This window comes from Larus michahellis, chromosome 8 (genome assembly GCF_964199755.1).
Source record: "Larus michahellis chromosome 8, bLarMic1.1, whole genome shotgun sequence".
Classification (NCBI taxonomy): domain Eukaryota; kingdom Metazoa; phylum Chordata; class Aves; order Charadriiformes; family Laridae; genus Larus; species Larus michahellis.
This window is the reverse complement of record NC_133903.1, coordinates 50,537,925-50,543,924: the sequence shown is the minus strand read 5'-3', so window position 1 is coordinate 50,543,924 and position 6,000 is coordinate 50,537,925.

Genomic DNA, 6,000 nt, shown 5'->3' with positions numbered 1-6,000 from the left:
GCGGCGCGGGGGGCCGGGCAGGCCGCGCCGCCACCTCCGGCCCGGCCGCCTACCGCCGGGCGGGGAGCGGGAGGAGTCACCCGGCGCAGGGGGACGCGCGGCGGGGGGAGCCTGTCCGCTCACCGTCCCTTCCCCCCGCGGGGTCCCGGCGAGCCTGCGGGCCACCGCCGAGCCCCCCGCGGCCGGGGCCTGCCGCCCACACGCGCTCGCACACAGGCGGAGGGCGGCACCGGGGTTGCGCCGCAAGCCGACAGCAGGCAGCCCGGCTCCGTGCCGCTGCCCACGCCGCGGGGAGGCAGCCGGGCACCGCGCCCTCGGCCGAGGGACGTGCCCCGCAGCCGGCTGCAACTGCACCTACACGCTGTAGGCAGAAGGATGGGCGGCCGGGAGCCGTTCCTATGTTACTTTGCCATTTCATACGGAATTCCTTCATAATCGGAGAGGGATACCCTCTCCTGTGGGACACCCGAGCCCACACGGCCTCCCTGAGGGGTGCAAGGCACACGGAGCCACCCGCTCAGCGACACGTTAACTCTTCATCAGAGCACGATTACAGGAAAAAAAAAAAAAAGGCACGCTGGTTCCTCACAGAATTGCGGTGGCACGCTAGCAGGTTATGCCAAACCATAACTATGCGCCCGGAGTCTCACCGATTCTCCCTCTTAAGAGGAGGCGGCCAGGGTGGCGCCCATGCCGGGAGCGGGACACCTTTCCCCGCCCGGCTTGCAGGCGCTCGGGAACTCGAGGAAATGGCACGTTCCCGCGTGTGGCTTGCGGCGGTGCTGCGGGTCGGACGGGGCGAGCGGTGGGGAGGGGGCGGCCAGCGGGGCGGGGACAGCGACCCTCATCGGCGCCTCACGCCCCGCTAACGCTCCCCCCCTCGGGAACGGCACGCCTCAGGGACCCTTCGTCTCGGCTCCCCCTCAGGAACAGCCGGCCTCGGGAACCTACCGCTTCGGCGTTCCCTCAGGAACGGCCCCGCCTCAGGGACGCCTCGCTTCCCTCTCAGGAACGTCCCCCCTCAGGCACGGGCCGCCTCAGGGACGCCTCGCCTCGGCTCCCCTCAGGAACGCCATGTCACCCCAAGGACAGAGAGAAAGGCGGGCGTTGTGGCCTCTAATGCAGTTGCACCGCCATTCCCCCTTCTCAGGTCTTCGCGCTTGCAGGCTATCACTTTCCAGCAGGTTCGGCTTCTGCATTAACTTCCTACATATGGCAGTGAATACGGTGTAATGAGCCCTGGCGATAAAATCTAGGCCTTCTTGCTCAAACAGCATCTGCCCATCCCACTTGAAATGAAAGGGAAGCACTTAATGTTTATTCATTGATTCTGCTAGAACTATGTGCTTTTCAAGCAGAAAATACAAGATACTCCCAATCAACTGAATCATCAATCCATGGGCAAAGAGCTGAGGAGATAAAAAATGCTAATCAATCATTGCTGGTAGTAGCATGTTAATGGAGGCGGAATTTATTTTCTCCCATATAAAGCATTCCCGGTTAACCCCAACTTGCTATCTCTTCAGCAATTAGTGGTGTCATGCTTGTAAAGCACAGATGAGGAGTTCGGATCAGTCCAATACACACAGTTACTATCCTTAAAACAATTCTCATGAGACACCTCAGACTGTTAAACACACAACATGCCTGACAAACAAAAAGGGAATAAATTAAAGGGTGAGCAATGTAACACTTCGTACCCTCTGGCCAAATGCATGCAAGCACAAAGGTTTGCCATCTACGTGTGTCTCACAGAGGCATATCACTACCATAATTTTGTTCTACTTTAATCCCTCTGCATACAGCCATCCATTGGAATGTTTTCTCACCAAACACTGAGTTTTTACCGGAGGGATATCATAATTGGCTGTTTTTCAAGACAGCCATCTCATGAAAGCATGCAAAAAAGGAGTTAGGAGCAATGGGAAACATCTCTGTGAGTTAAGATGATGGCACATGGTCTCATGCTCTGTCCTGTCTTGCTGTCTGTATGTATCTTGGATGCCACATGACTTGTTCCCAATGGAGATGTATCTAGAGGAGCAGAAACTCATTAAAACTCAGTTTGCTGCTCCAGGCAGTTGTGGTGCCAGACACCTGAGCTTAAAGCAGGAGATTGCCTGTCCTGTGTTCTCAATGTCCCTCTGCTACTGTCCAAACAGGAAACATTTGGGTATGGATAGTGGGAAACACTACATACAAACCAAATCAATAATTTTGATCCCAAGCTCCACCAAGGCTCTAAGATATGGACCATGACCTTCTCCTTGGCACATTCAGTGCAAGTGTCAGAGTTACAAATTCTCCAAAAGGTATCTTCAGCTCTTCCATGTACATCAGCCTCAAGTCAGTGAGCCTCTATAGCATGGTGGTAAGAAATCACGTCTAATAGTACCCCACATGATAGCATGGACATTTGGTATTGAGTTTAACATCTTTTTCCCAAAGCCTTTTACCATCTCTTCCTTTTACCATCTCTTCCCAGATCTTTATGAGAAGGTACCAAGGAAGAGGCATGAAGGAGAGCATATAGAAGAGGAAACTTCAAGTTGCAAAAGTCAGGGAACTGGAAAGTGGGTGAGAAGACCTCAGTTAGAAAGGTGAGGGGAAGCTATGACATGCCCTACTTGAAGGGAGCAGCAGAGAGTTACAGAATCAATACAAAGATGTGTGTCTGTAACACCGTATGTACAGTGGGAGCTAGGAGTAAGGGGCAATTGATACAGGATTCAAAATGATGCAAGACTAATCCACGAACAGCAGAGTTAAGGACAAATAAGGAAGATTTTTTTAACTACTTACTTAGTGAAACTTGCAGAAACCTGGGGGAAAAGGAAGCTTAGTAATGGCTTCGGTCTGTTACTAGATGGGAATAATAGAACGGTTGTACAAGTGTAGGAAAGAGAGAAGACCTCAATAACTATTTCTGGTTTGTATTTGGGGAAGAGCCAGATGATATACGAATATCATATGATGATGATGAAATACATTCCATTACAACAGGCACCGAGGAGGATGTTAAACAGAAGCTAATAAAGTTGGGCATCGGCAGGTCTAGGTCACTTGCGTCCAAAAGTTTTAAAAGCACTGGCACAGAGTATCTTTAAACCATTAATGTTGATTTTCAATAAATCTTGGAACACTGTTAAAGTTCCAGAGGACTGGATGAAATATTGTACCAATATTTCAAAAGGGTAAACAAGGTGACCAGGGTAATTACGACCTGCCAGCCTGACAAGAATTCTACATTATCTATATTACTTGATTAAAAAAGAATTAAAGGATGGAAACAAAATAAATGAAAATTAATGTGGAAAATAAATCTTGCCAAAATAATTTTATTTTTTAATGGCATGAGTTTGGTTGATCAAGGTAAGTATATCTGCAAAATATTTGTTTCGGTAACTTGCAGCATTTTAATTAAGAAGTCAGAACGATTCAGACTCATCATGGCATGTATCAGATTGTTCAAACTCTGGCTAACTGACAGTTACAAAGTGGGGAAATAAGAAATCATCATCAAAGAATGCGTTTCTGGGTCCTACAGCAATTAGTTCTCCACTATATTGTATTGATATTAACGTCTCTAAGGAAAGCATAAAATCATCACGTACAAAGTTTGCAACTGCTGTAAGCAATAGGGAGTGATAAATAACAAGTCATGTTGTAAAGATCTGAGACAGCTTGATAACAAGTAATATGCATTTCTGTACAGCCAAATGTAAAAACATGCACCAAAGAATAGAGACCATGATTACAGGATGAGAGAATTTGTGCTCTAACAAATTAATGTTCAAAAATCCCGAGAGTCATCTCATATAATCAGAAGAAAATGAGTAGGTAATGTGGTGCTGTGGCCAACAGGCTAATGCAATCCTTGGTTTTACAAACAGGAGAATACAGAAAGACGTCTGTATTTTTATCTGGTACTAGTCCAACTGCTCCTGAAGTCTGATACCCAAATTCCTTAATTCCTTGATAGCTGAAAAAGAGATGGTTCAGAGAAGACCAATAAGAATGATTTAGACTGAAAGTGAAAATGTGCAATCTATTTCATCGTCAAAAAAGAAAGTGAAGGGGTGACTCAATCACAGGTTTTAAGTACTTCTAAAATTCAGTGACTGTATGCCAAAGGCAGAGGTATTCAGCTTCCTGGTGAGGTCTTCTACCAGTGAAGGTAGATAATCACTGAGACACTTTAGGGAGGAACAAGTTAGATTTCCCAGCACTGGAATGTCAAAATCAAAATCAGGTGCTTTTAAAAACTATATTTTAACACAAGCAGGAGTTGAGGCCTGTAATTCTGTTACCCATGAGATACAACTATGTGATCACAGCTGTGGATTCTAGTTACTAGTCTATGCAGAAGTCGATTTCCTTGGGCGCTGAAGTAACAACCTGTCATCCCTTTCAGCATCATCTGACACAGATCATGTGTTCCTGAGCACGTGATGGGAGCAGCCGCGTGGATGGTAATGTTTACATGGGTTGAAGGGATGGGAGGACTTGTTCACAGAAGGCAAATCCTTTGAAGCATATTGCATACAAAGATAACATTTCTCACTCAAGAAGTCTGAGACGAAAGTTGCTAGAAGCTGGGAGGTCACTCCTGACAAGTGCGACTATATGAATATCTTGCTACTAATCTCTTTCTCTGGCATCTGCTTCTGGCCACTGTCACAGGCAGGAGACTGATCTTTCCCATGCCGAGCAGTCTTTCAGGTCCATACCAAAGCTGACCCACCCTGGCCTCTGAACATTGGAGCTGGAGTTCTGGTGGGAGCAGAGAATAGATGTGTGATGATGAATAGGCATAGGTGCAGGAGAGGACAAGAACCAGGGAAGAGAAGAACAGGAATACTTGATATTAGAAGGTCAAAGACAGATTTGGATAGGGGATCGTACGTGAGGCTCTGAATCTCCCCAGAATGTGGCATTCGGAAGCCTGCTGCTCTGATCTGATGGCATCATACAATTAGAAAACCTCACAGCAAAATGTTCATTACTTTCCTAATGTAGTTGCTGATACAAATACTCCGTCTTCTACTGGTATGCGAGATCTCAAGTACAAAAAGCCTGTGCTGTAAACCTATGCATCCAAACCTTTTGGGTGACTGAAGCTTTTATTCATAGTTCCATGGAATAAAATGCTGGCTTTTTCCATACAGTAGCTAGTAACTACTTGCATACCACACTCTGACAGACACAAGACTCTAAATGTTAATTACTACTACCACTGCTAATAGAGTGCCAGTTTTTGTTGTAAAAAAACAACTCTCTGATTACACCATTAGAAAGACACCAAGAGGCCTGCAATAAAGGTTACCAATGCTGTGATTTTGCCCTCCAGTGGCTGAGTGACTGGTCCAGCTCCTGTGGCATCTGTCTTGAATACATTTTTATTATCTCATCAGCCTTGAATCTTTGATTTTTCTAAATTTTGTGCATGCTTCATCCATTATACTGAAGTACTACCTGCACCAGAACAATCTGAATCAATAAAAATGATTGGCTAAACATCCTCAGAATCCTATATTAAGTTTAACTGAGTATTTAGTGAGTCATACAATAAGACCACTAATACATGAGCACTTAATTAATCTATGATGCATTTCCCACCAGATATAACTTAATCTCTAGGAAAGAAAAAGACCTGTTAGGTCACCGTCTCAATGCATGGGTAAATTTAGAGTCATTCCATGCTGAATACCTATTCTTATTTTGTCCAGTTTACATTTTAAACATGACGTGTATTCTTAGGAGTAAAAAAGATGGCATTTTAATCCTTTCCAACAGTACACTCACATAGGTTATGCGTTTAAAAGGGAACATAAATGCTTTACTGTCTATGCTGGCTACATCTTGGAACATGCATCACTTTTCTCTCCGTATTCCAGACACTGGCCCAGAGGCTTTAAAAGATCTGTGTCTGTATCTGTGCTAAACTTCTGTGTAAGCTTGAGCAAGAGCTTTGGACTTTAATTACATCTTGATTTTTTT